Source organism: Sturnus vulgaris, chromosome 12 (genome assembly GCF_052056855.1).
Source record: "Sturnus vulgaris isolate bStuVul1 chromosome 12, bStuVul1.hap1, whole genome shotgun sequence".
Classification (NCBI taxonomy): domain Eukaryota; kingdom Metazoa; phylum Chordata; class Aves; order Passeriformes; family Sturnidae; genus Sturnus; species Sturnus vulgaris.
The window spans coordinates 3,474,013-3,487,302 of NC_142254.1; positions in this window are offsets into that span (position 1 = coordinate 3,474,013).

Consider the following 13,290-nt stretch of genomic DNA (forward strand, 5'->3'; position numbering starts at 1 on the left):
TGGATGGAATTACATCCATGCCCAGGGCTACTCTGGGCACAGAGAGCCAGGCTGCCCTGTCTGTGCTCACAGGGTGTGTGTGGCACATAAACCCTCACTTTCTGCCTTGGTACCCAGGCTGCCATGCAGGGAGCAGATAACAGGGGAGCAGAATTACTGACTGCACAGAGGAGTGAGAAGGATGAGCTGTGGTGTAGAGCAAATGCCTGGGCTTGTCTTTTTTGACCACACAAAGAGCTGCATCTCTTGAAAACAAGACAGATCACAAAGGTCAGGATTCTGTGTTCAGTTGCTTTAATTCCTGTGGGGATACGTGGCTTGAGGAAAACTCAGTAAAAATATAAAAACGTGGCAATATCCCTGAATGATTCTTAAGAAATGTGCTTAGGAAATTAGATAAATTATAGGGAACCCAAAGGAAGACCACAGAAGTGTTCAAAGCACTCCATGACAGGCTGCAAATAGAAGCCATCTTTTCCTTAAATCAAAGTGATGGAAAATATTAGGAAAATCTGTATATATTTGATGCCATTGTATGGTGTGGCTGGTATCTCATCTGCTACCTCTTAAGGTGCAATGTTTAGTTACAGCTTCCTATTTACTGCCATCCTTTTCTATTTGAGCATGTGTAATTTAAAATCATTTGTAAAACTAGCAGAGTGAAACAAACTGTCTGAAGCACACAAGGTTATTTCCTTAGAATTTGGGGTTTAATGGCATGCAGAAAGAGGCTTGCTTAATTTCCTTCAGGTAGTCTTTGATTTTTCATGGTTCCTTTGAGTCCACTTTCATATGAAATTGTTTTGGGAAGGTAATAGGAATCACAGTTCCTAGGAGGAAAGGGGCAAGTTCCCTTCTGTGTACCACAGGGACAGGGGGGTGGCACCAGCACTGCATTTGGCCCTGTTTGTGAAGAACATTTCTGAACATGCTGTGTGTACTGAGCAGGGATAAAATGAAGAACCACATCAGTCCTGTAATTCTTGCAGAATAAGGAGGCTTCTCACTCCTCTCTTCCCACCACCAATCTCACAAGCATTTGGCTTTAAATGTGCTCTGACTCACTAGCCAGGTGGCTGGTAGGAAGTACAGAGCTCATGTCTCTGCCAGGGGGGAGGCCAGCACTGCTCAAAGCCCTTTCTCTGAGTGCACAGAGCCTGCAGTGGAGCTGGGATGTTGATGCTCTGGGATCTTCCCTCTCTCTGCCACAGGGTTTGCCTGGTGTGCCATGCCTATTTTAAAAACCTCTGGGTTGTTTTCTTCTGTTTCTTGTTGCAGTGTGAACCACCAGCCTCATGCCCTGGGTTCCTGCTGAAGCTGTGAACTGTGACAATTAAACCAAATTCCTGATTTGTGCAAAATACCCTTTCCTCTCCATCTGATGCAGAGCTTAGCAACACACAGCTGTCCCAGGTGACTTTTTGAGAGGATGAGCAATCTCCTAATCCACTTTCCAGCAGCATCCTGCTCTGCAGCTGTGTTGGTCATGCAGCTGAAAGGCATCTGAATGTCACTGGTAGAGGCAATGTGTCAGGTGCAATCGTCTGTACAGCCTTTGGCAGGATCAAAGGTCTAAAGCTCTGGTAAACAGGACAAAGCAAAAATAAATGTTCTTAAATAAAATGCTCTAACTCAGAGTTGGTAGATGGGCTCATCCTCATCCTTACTTCAGGATTAGGTTTTCTCTTGCTCCCTTTATTCCTTTGTTTTTCAGCTGGATTTGGTATGGGTTTTCAGGACCATTATTTCTGTTAAGGAGGTATGAAATAAGTAATTAAAATCCTTAGTTTTGTCATTTGCCTTGTATTGACAAGGCCTGTCAGCCTCCTCACTGAAGGCATTTCTGGCTCCCCAGTGCAGATGCAGCTGGCAGAGACAGGGCTCTTGGTGGGAACATAAAGCTACTAATGCCAGGGAACTTAAAACTTTGAATTAACTCTTCTGAAAGTTGAATTTACTCTTCAGACTTCTCTGTACCTGAACCTCCCTGAAGGTGTCCCAGTAGCCCCAAAGGTACCATTACCCCGTGGGGCTGTAAGTTCTCCAGGGCATGGATCACTTCATCCCATGGATCTGGTGTGTGTCTTCCCCAAGGGTTCTGACCCCACAGGCAGCTGGGGGAGCTGGGCAGCACATGCACTGTGCAACTGCAATAAGTTACATGGAAGTAGGAAATAGCAAGAGATTTTATTTTTGTTGGCTTTTACTTTCAATAGCCTTCAGAATAACAGAAGTTATTTTTCTCAAGCTGTCAAGGAAAAAATATTGTGTTGAAGCAGAAACTGAGCTTAAAGCAAGTCGGGTGGAGCAGGAGCTTTCAGCAGTTCCCCATGTGCAAGCACCTACTCGGGCTCCTGGCTCTGCCTGCCCTTTGTTCCAGCCAGGTTTTGTCCAGGAGCCAGAAGAGGACTGGGACACCTGCACACGAGGAGTTCTTGGGAAGAGATGAGGAATCTGGACAAGGCACAGCTCCATCCCCAGGTAGTCCTTGGTACCTGGGAGCACAATGTGAGTATTTCTCCTTTCATGCCTCTGTTCAAGGAACAGCAGGGAGGCACCAAAAGCTGTGAACTCTCTCCTGAGCAGCGTGTTCTGCACTTCTGCAGCAGCCAACAAAAACTGAATAAGGTTCAGCTGAGGCTGGGCCTCCAGGGATTAATTCCACTGTGGGAACAGAGAGACCCAAAACTTCTGTCGTTATAGCAAAAGAAGGAAAGTGATGTGAGCACAGATATGCAAGATCTTGTACTTTGGAAAGTGCAAAGGATCTGTAAACCTGCCAAGGAAAAGGGTTAGGCTCGGTTTTGGATCTTTCTTTTAGGCAAGCAGGCAGCATGGATGGAAACACACTTCAGATGGAAATGGCATCACTACTACTTGGCAGTGGCCAACCTTGTCCCTGTAACACACTGCAGTCATAGCCAGGCAGGGCTTCATGACAGGATGGCAAACACAGCCCTGTGTGTGTGAGGGATGGGGAGAGCAGCACTGGGAATCCCTGAGCTGGCTGGGGCAGGGCTGTGTCCTGGGGTGTAAATGGGGTAACTGCACCACCTAAGTAGTGGCTTGTCTTCATCTTTTTCTGTCTTCACTCAGAGTCAGGATTAAAAACACTAAGGAAATGAATTCTCTTGTGTTTGGACTTGGTTGTTTGTTAAATCTTATCAAAAGTCCAGAAAGTTTAGCAACACTTCTAGCCACCAGCTAGAAACGAGCAAAATGGAGGTGAATCTAGCTAGTTACAAGGTCTTTTAAAGCTAAACAGTCCAATAAAGAACTAACACCTATATTATTTATACTTTTGACCCAATAACCAAACACCTGCACCGCAGTGCAGCACTGACTGTCCAACCAAAACCTACTGCCTGAAATTATGAAGAAGGAAGAAGACAGAAAGAGACAATGCCCAAGAACCTCCATCTTGTCCCATACCTATTAATATATTCTAAAACCTTCAAATTCCAAACCCTCCACCGTGTGAAATCACACACTTCTATTCCAACTACACACCCATGACTTTAACTCCATCACTCAAATGTGAGAGCCTTCTCCAAGGCCTCAGGTCAAAAGCAGTGTTCTCATGGGGGTCAGTGCCTGAAAAGGCAGAAAGCTCAAAACTCCCAGGTTTCTGGGGCTCCCTGTGCCACACAGCAGCTCTGCCCTGACCATAGGCTTCAGTCAGATGTTGTTGTCTATCTGACAAGTGAAATATCTGAACTGAGCACAGTGTTAATAACTGGCATGTTAACAGCCCCTTTTGAATCTCAGGGGAAAATAAAGCCTTTGGAGCTAAGACAGTGTGGGGAGGACAGAGACACACTGGAACGTGGTTGTAGCTGTTGTTAACAATGTGGTTTGCTGGAACCTGAGGGCTTTATTAAAAGCTGCTCTGTTTCACATTTTGTTGACCCATATCCATATTTTGCTAAAAAAGTGACATGTGAAATGTAGATTTGGATACTTCAAAACTACCTAATCCTCAAAGCATTGACTAAGATGTGAATGGCTGAATTTCATCACTCCTGAGGATACTTTCCTGAACACAGACACTGGAGAAAGTTAAAGACAAAATAATTTCTTCAACTACTGCCAAATGATGGTTACTTAACAATGCATGTCTAAACAGACATCAATATTTTTCTAGTCATGTTTTATAGCCATTATTCTTGAGACTGATCATAGCCTGAAGGACAGGTATGCCAAAACTTCTTGGTAAAAAACATAGACAACTTTGGAGTTTGAAATAATTCTATGAGTGTCTGCCCATTCCCCTGTCCATTGCCCCATCCTGCTCCATTTTCCCATCTGTACCCTTTTCCATCCTTGGCCTGGCCAGCCAGAGGAGAGCAGCATCTTGAATGGCAAAGAAAAGCACCCTCCTTGGTGCTAGAAGACTGAGTCTTAGTCTCTGCTTGGGAACAGGTAAATGGAGATCTTGATGAGGAAGGACAAACCCCCCAGGACACTCAGCAGTATCCAGGACTGCCCAGAAATGGCCTGGCCCAGGTGAAAGGAGCAGCAGTGTGTCAGCAGAGATGCAATGGCCATATCCTGCTCTGAGTGGGACCTAGCAAGAAGTCAGCAGATCCTCCAGATTGGCATCAGCAAAATCACAGATGGAATTGTATTTTCTGAAATTTTTGAAGGACACTACAGCTCTGGCAGCAGAGTGAATGCAGTCAGATCCAGCTCAGCAGCAGTGGGGCTGGGACACCATTTTATTCTTTTTCAGTTTTTAATAATTCCAGGCTTTAGCACTCTCACTTATTATTGCAGTGGCTGACAGGGGACCTACAGGAAAATCCAGTTTTATTGAAATTGAAAAGGCCAGTTTTGTTGAGCATTTCCATGGTGAAAACAGAAAGTTAAATGTATTCAGACTTCTCAAGCTACTCAGCTCCACAGTTGGACTGACCAACTGGAAGATTTTCCATGCAAGCTATTGCAATAGTATCTTGTTGCACAGATTTCATGTGTGGGATGGGCTTGAGGTTTTTGTCAGAAAAATAAAAATTGCCGGCCAGATTCTTCAGCCTTTGCAGCACTGTTCATGGCCAGACTGCTGCCAGGAATGTTGTGACAGGCTCCAAAGGCAATGGGAAGACAGCTTTTCAGTATTTCCATTTCTGGCTCACCTGGGACTTCTGCTGACTGTCCCTCTAAAGGGTGTTTTGTGCAAACATTCCTTCATTTGTCTCTGGCAAGTGTCATCTGGGACTCTGCTGTTTTCCCTGATGTCAGTGAGGTCTTTGCTCTGTGTGGGTTGGGTTAGTCCATAACAGGATACATTTTATTAGGGCCCAGATTGATTTTGGTTCAGGTGAGTGTGATTTCTCTATCATTCCCCAGACACAGGATGGCATTCACAGCTCCTGCCTCAAGAGATGCAGGTCCCCTTCTCTGAGGTGCTGCTACACCTTGAAATGTTCCTTCTCCTGTCTGCAAACTTGCAGGAATCCCTGCCCCAGCAAAGGCACACTGGAGCTGAAGAGTTTTCTCTCTGTGCAGTAACTCCTTGGAAGGAGCAGTAACACATTTCTTGTTCAGTCATTGTAACTAAATGCCCAGTCCTGCTCTATGAATCTTCAAATAATTCCTCATTAGTCTCATATACTTTCTATACTTTTCCTTCTGCTTGTTACTGAGGTGCCCTGGGCATAAAATGGAGATCTTCCTTTTTAAAAGGTTCATCTGCTCCTACCACTCACTGCTAATTAGTTCTGTCTTCCCACAATTTTCATAAAGAACTCTCAGTAGCAAGGTATGGTGGCATCTCCTACAGGGTCCTGTCACCTCCCCTGCCTATTTTGTAATATTATCAGAAAGGTGCAGAAGGCAGTGTTCTCCTTCACAGCCAGGCTACGACCCCTGGCCCAGTGTGTGACACCACAGATGTCAGGACTGTGGCTCCTGTGTCATTCCACCAAAGCCCTGAGTGTCTTGTGCTGGATTTCAGCTCAGTCTGTGTGAGAGCACAGTGGCCTGGCAGGCTGGTGTCCTTGGTGGCTGTCCCCATGGGAAGCTGGGCAGCAGTGGGGCAGTGTGAGACTGCTGCCCCCAGTCCCACTGGCCCACTCTCCTGGATGAGGGGTGCAGAGGGGCAGGGAGAGCATGTCAGTGAGAGGTTCCCTGCAAAGACCAGGAATGAAATTATTTTATTTTATAACTTTTTGCATGGATGTTTGTACCTTGAGATGATTCCTGAGCAGGTGAGGCATTGCTTGGCTGTGCTCTGGGGCCCTGCTCATGCTCGTGTATTTTGGGTGTTGTCACACTGGCCTGTGCTGTTTTACAGGCTGCAGATCCTTGAGAGACAATTGTCATGTTAATGGGAGTCCTGCCTGGGTTTTATAACCTTGGATCCATGCCCTTCACTCCCTCCTACCCCTGACTCTTGATCACAGCTGCTTCTGCTCTGGTTGCTGCTCACCCCTGTGCCAATCGAGCAGCTTTTCCCTTGGTCTAGCAATAAACTGGAATAGCTGAATCTTGTACTTTACTTGCAAGACACAAGTGTATATGAATTGAGTGAATTAGCTTTGGTTGGGTTTTTTCTTCCTTTCTTTTTTCCCTTCTTTCTTATTTTTCTTTCCTTTTGCCCACAGCAGGCTGCAATATATTTAACATGGTAATCTTTCTATAATATCCTCAGAGTTTTTATAGCTCCCAGTTCTCCTGTAGCCTGGTACCTGCCAGTTTCTCAGTGCAGTACCATCCACCATGTAGCAGTGTGTAGCTGCTGGGAGGCTGGGCAGTGCTCCTGGTCTCACCTCATGCCCACACTCCACCACAGCTGCTGGTTCAGGCAGAGTCCTCTCTCATTAGGTTTTCCTCACATTGCACATGCTTTTAAAATTCCTGGCCTAATGGCTTTTAGCCATTCCAGTTGATTTCAGAGGGGTTCTTCATATAAGAGCTGTTTCATTTTGCATTCAATGTAACATAAAGACTGAAGACCTGGAAAACCAGTAGATTGCAAACTTTGGTTACCCACTGCCCCTTTGGGTTTGTATTCACATCATGCTGCACACACATGCACATTCTTGCTTACTTACAAGGCTTTGGCTGTTTATTTCTCAGGCCAGGCAATTTTGCAATTAAAATCTGCAGAAGTTTTTGTTTTTGAAAACAGATGAGCACCCACAAGTTGGTGTGCATGACTGTTCTCAATTTCCCAGGGATAGGAAACTTGGAAGAGGTGAAAGTTCCTTAGCATCAGTTTCTTAGTGAATATGGTAAACTCTGTAGAGTTAAACATTTGCTAAACAAATAAAAGGCAGGAAGGCAGGAAGGCAGGAAGGCAGGAAGGAAGGAAGGAAGGAAGGAAGGAAGGAAGGAAGGAAGGAAGGAAGGAAGGAAGGAGAAAGAAAGAAAAAGAAAAGAAAAGAAAAGAAAGAAAGAAAGAAAGAAAGAAAGAAAGAAAGAAAGAAAGAAAGAAAGAAAGAAAGAAAGAAAGAAAGAAAGAAAGAAAGAAAGAAAGAAAGAAAGAAAGAAAGAAAGAAAGAAAGAAAGAAAGAAAGAAAGAAAGAAAGAAAGAGAGAAAAAGAAAGAAAGAGAAAGATTACAAATCATTGTTTAGTTTACAGCTGGTGGCCTGGGGCATCTCCTCTCACATGGGAAGTGTACATGCTCACAGAAAGATGGCACAGCCCAGTACAGGGAGGGAAGGAGAGGAATGATCCCCATTATGAGGGCAGAGATGAGAAGAACAGGGACATTGAGGAAGTCAGGATGAAGCAAGGAATCTATGGTATTGCTGGAGCTCACTGCAGAGTCCCAGCATACCTGTGCCTTATCTGGAAGATCATTTTTTCTCCTTGCTAATAGTCAATATGATCTTTCAAATAAGATTTTATGTATATTTACATTTAATAGCTCATCCTTCAGGAAGGACTCAATCCTGATTGGTACTACATCAGTCTGGACTGGTTTAGATCTGTGGGGAGCTAAGGATGCTCTTCTTTCCCTAAACCAAGCCCTTCGTGAAGCTGGTGCTATTGACAGATTACCATTTATAGCTCTTTATTGCTTACTGTAGGTTTATTGCAAACTCCTTTCCTGCTTAGTTTTCCTTCCCTCTCTCCGAGCAAACATAATGTACAGCCTATGTAAATATAAAGCATTAAGCAATTACTGGGTTATTTCAGATGCAGCACTAACAATATATCATTTCTGGAAACCACAGCTTCCCATGTTGTCTGGTAGAATACTCACTGGAAAGTGAGCTCAGCCATTACTGCTGGATCCCTGAGTTATTACTCACCCACTCCAGGAAACAAAGGGGAGTCCCAGAGGTTAATGTGGTTAGTAAAGCAATTTGAGCAAGATGAGCTTGAATCTGCTTACACAGTGTAGATATTTTAAAAGCAGACTTCCATCTCATGCTCTGAGCTCCTGCATCACTGCCCTGCTTCTGCAGCAGCTGCCAGGCTGCTGCTGGAATGAGGAGCAGCACCTCTGAGAATCTGCTGCTCCTGACATCCCTCAGGCAAATTGCCTGGCACCAGTTCTGAGAGGCTCGATGTGGGCTCTTGCTGAAAGTGAAGAATCCCGAGTTTACACGGCTGTGGTGTGCTCCTGTCCTGCTCATCCCTGGGCAGTGCAGTGAGGGAGGAGGGCAGCAGTGCCAGGGCTGGGGACACGAGGGGCAGCTGCCAGCTGAGCACCCAGCCTGCTTCCCCTGCAATGCTCACCATGTCTTGGAGGGTGCTGAATTTTTTAACAGGTGCCAAAGGCACATTGGTCAGGCAGGCTCAGTAAAGTTTGTGCTGCCTGCACTGTGGCTGTTCAGTGGGTAAACAGCAGAATGAATCTCCAGAGTTGTCAATCCTGTGCCTCCACTGGCACTGGAGCACCTCAAAAAGATGTTTCTAGAGAAAGGTACAGAGGCACTGTGCTTCCTTGGAATACACAGTTGAAAAAAAAGCTAGGATGTGCTTAAAAGCCTGCCTGTAGTCTTCTTTTCTCCACCTTTAAAAAAAAAAATCTATCCTCTGAACTTCTAAAGTTCATTTGATAAAATAATGAAATAATGCATTGTGGCTCCTGGCTGGAGGGGGGTCCCAGTGACTCAGGACACACACTCAGCTCTGAGCTTTGCAAACCACCGTGCCCTGTGCTGTTATTCCTGCTTTAATAGGTTTTCTTTGAATGGGAGGTGGCTGTTTCCAGCTCCCTGCTGAGCCCTGCACACCTCGCTCTGGAGCCAGCCCTGCCAGTGCCAGCCTTTATGGCAGCACTGGATTTTCCTTCAGCAGTGAAAAATGAGCTTTTACTGATGGATTTTTGGCTGCCCTTTTGCAGACATTTGGCTGGCAGCTGAGCTAGCTGTCATTGCAGTAATGGGACTGCCTGTGATCCCGATAAGGAGCTCGTTTGCTGACGGATTATCTTGCCCTTTCCTTTTGCACTTGGGATATGAAAAATGTGCTTATGTTTTCTTAAAATTATCTGATCCATAATTCCAATTTGGGAACCATGGTGTATGGGTGTGCTTAGATATGAAAGTGTGGTAAGACAGAGAGACAACCACAGCAGTGGGCTGAGCTTTTTATCTTTGGGTCTTGTTAAATTTGGAGTACTGTGGGGCACATCTTTGGTGCAGTGTCCAGATGTAATTTGTATTTGTGTAGGAATAAACAGTGCTCACTTATCTCTGCACCATTTACCAATTACATAAACAACATTTATAATTATGATTCATTTATTTAGATTTTCTCTTGTGGGATTTCCACAAGCACAGAGAATTAGAGAGAATTAAAATAATGTGGCTAGATTACTAGCTAGGCATTATTTCAGGCTTGCTCTGACTGTTTATCACTCCCCTTTGATTCAATGTGTGAGTGCAATGGCCACAGTGTAATTCTTTATGGACATAATAAAAATCTCCCAAGCTGAACATTAATTGACAGCCTGTCAATGTTGGATGCTTTGATTGTAACCTGCAACAGGAGCAAGGCAGGTTTTGTTCCTGGGGAAAATAACTGAACTTGGGGCACCATGAGCAATTCCTCACATCTCGTAATGTGCTTGTCTTGGGAACATACAGAAATTTCCAGTGTTGGGTTTGCACTTTTGTTAAATTCAGATTTCTAGTGCATTCAAGCAGAAGTGATCAATAGTTTTACACATCTTTCTTTTTGATGTGCAGAATATGCTGAGCAGGCCTGAAAGGCACAGCTGCTATTTATTCCTTTGGGAAACACTGGCCTGCTTTTATGAAATGTTTAGGTTTTGGAAGAAAAGTTTTAATTTCTTGTAGAAGCCTTAGAAGATGCAAAAATAAATATTTTTAGTTCAGAATTGGAGAAAATGAAAATGTTTTCAACATTTCCATAAAAAGTAGACTGCTTCAGGAGGAAAACTCCCCACATTCTGCCATTCCCTCACATTCAGAATCATCCTTCACATTCAGAAAAGAAAATTACAAAGAAAATTTCAAGCAACCTTGATATTTACAAAGGGAATTTTTATCAGCTCACAGTTTCCAGAAGAAAATCTCATTCCTGTGGAAGCACTAACCCAGATATATCTCCTCTAATGAATTTCAGCCACGAGCATCAGTGTGTGATGTATTGGCCCAAGCCTGTGACGGGAGTGGGATGCTGATAGCACTGAGAGTGGGGCAGATTGGCAGATAGCCTTTCTCATAGAGGAAATGACAAATCCCTATTATTTACTACCCTTACATAACTTGCCATAGTCCAAAGCTCCTCCCTGTACTTATCCAAAACTCACAGCGAGTTACAGTAATTTCAGTGGTTACCTGAGAATGTTAGGACTGAGCTTTGTGCCAGGACACCAGTATTAACATCCAGTCCTGATGGTTTGTACCTAGGGCTGGAGAGGAGACATCCTTTTGATTTGCTGCTCTTCCAAGGGTGGCAGAACCACTGGGCTGCCCCCCGTGGGCTCTTGGGGCTAAAAGGTTCATTCTGTAAACAGCAGAACAGAACAACAGTAAAAATGGGAGGCTGGGAGAGCTCCTGGGAAGAAGAGTCCAGGCAGGTTCCCCTCCTTCTGCTCTGATTTGTGCTGGGAGGCAGGCAGGAAAGGAGCCTGCTTTGTCCATGTTTCAGGGAACATTTTAATGAAATAGACAAAGTCTCCTTTTTGGAGAAAGTTGATTAATTGACATTTTCTGACAGAACATGTTTTGTCAGAAAATCCCTACCTACTCTAAATTAGAGGGCTGGTTCTGACCTCTGTGTTTGAGGCTTATGTTTGGATATCAGTGAATTTTTGCCAGTAAGAGCAATTTCCTAAAAGTCACTTTAGTATTCTGGAAGTTTGTAAGATGGGGGAAAAAAGTTTAAAAATGCTAAAGGGCAAATTTTCTGTGTGGTGTACAGGGAATTTTAACACATAATAACTGCAGCTAGGTGGGTAGCTCACTATGCTGGAAATTTACTTCTTCATAGTTTGAGAGTGTAAGTCAGGGTGTTTCTTTGTGTCAGCCTTGGGGATTTTGCCTTTTTTAGATCTCAGCTTTGTGACTAAGTGGAAGCAGATGAAGTTTGTAATGCACAGAGAAGGGAAATTTGCACAGCTCCTTAAATCAAACAGGGCTGAAATAGCTCAGGAAGACTTCTGTGAGTCAGCAGTGCTACCCTTTCCTAAAAATCTTATGGTAATCAAATGGAATGGTTGTGCTGGGAGCTGAATGCATTTCAAATGGGAATAAGACCTGTGTAATGAACACAGTGGGGCATAATTAAGGCACTTTATAACAGAGATTGACAGATTTGCATGATATCCTGACTTTCAAGGCATCTGCAACATTCCTCCCCAGTTACCTTAAGAAACTTCCCAGCGATTTGGGACAGAGGAGTGGAGAAGGTGGGCGTTGGACACAGTGGTTTAGGTAGGGCTTGATTTGATGCTGACCATCTGATCATGCCTGGTGTTTAACAGGACACTGGGCTCTGAACTGCACTACACACCAGATGAGTATTTTAGAGTGCACCTAATGCTTTTTCTCTTCAGAAAGTTTTGATTCCCCAAAGAATAATCAAGAACAATCGAATCCAAATTAAACCCATGATCCCCACATGCTGGAGATGTGAAGGGTCTTGTCAGCTGCTGCTTTGCTCTCCTGGTCCCACTCCAGCTGAGCTCGCTGATGCTGAAGCCACCTGCAGGACTGCCTCACTTTGTGCTGCTCGAGCACTGGGTTGGTCTTTCAGGGGGAGTAAAAACATCTGAAGGCTGCTCTGAGTGTCTGTGGTGAATGCCAGCCTCCAGCAGAGTACCACAGAGGACAGCAGGGCCCAGCAATGGGGACCATCCACCTGGCAAGGGAAACTGCAAGGTTTGGCACACAAAGAAAAGCTGAGAGAAAATGTAGGTACTGTGCTACCAAGGTTAGGAGGAGCTAAGTCCTGTCACCTGTCACTCTTATTAGAGCTGACTGTAAGATCTGACATTTTAGAGGTTTTGATAGTGACTGAGACGTGAATTACTTGGGGTGAGAGCTTTTGTTGACTTTGACTTCCAGATTGCTCTTAGCAACAGGAGCAAGCATGTGGGATGCCTTATATAGTGCTAAAATTTTACATAGTTTATATATAGTTTCAAAGAGCTCAGATTTCCACATTTTTTTCCATATTTTAAAGTTTCCTCTTCTTCTTCATCATGTCTTAACTTGAATACTGGAGCTGTAATGACATAAAAATTTCCTTAGCTCTTACACCACCCTAATCTGACAAAACAAATAGATCCACATTATTACACTCAAGATGTAAGGTAAACCCAAAAACCCCAATTAGCATTTCTCAATCACTGCTAAGTTGACATGGGAAGGATGAAGATAATACAAAAAAAAAAAAAAATGTTAGTTTTAAAAACCTTGTGTAAGCTGGAGAAGTTGTTCCTAGCCAGCATTTGCAGAATACAATGCCAATGTCAAAAGAGTCTCTTTGCACAGAAAATTGTGCAAGAACAGAGAAGCAGAACAAAACATTACCAGCAGATCTCTGTAAAATGCATGTTTCACTTCAAAACAGCTGCTGCAATAATTTTCTTCTGATTTTGACCTTTGTGAATTTAACATTACAAAGCTGTAGCTGTAGCTTTGGATTCAGGTGAAGATAAAAACCTAAAAATAAACCTAATTTGTTCCAAGACATAAAACTGAGGTCTGAGTAACTTCAATGTGCAATTACAGGTGTGTTCAGGTTCACTTGACTAGTTCCTGTAGAGAATCAGTTGAGAACACTTGCAGTGTTAATTTAAAGCTAGTAGCAGAACTTGCCAACAGACAAATCAGGCAGGTTTCCTGCAGCTTTATAT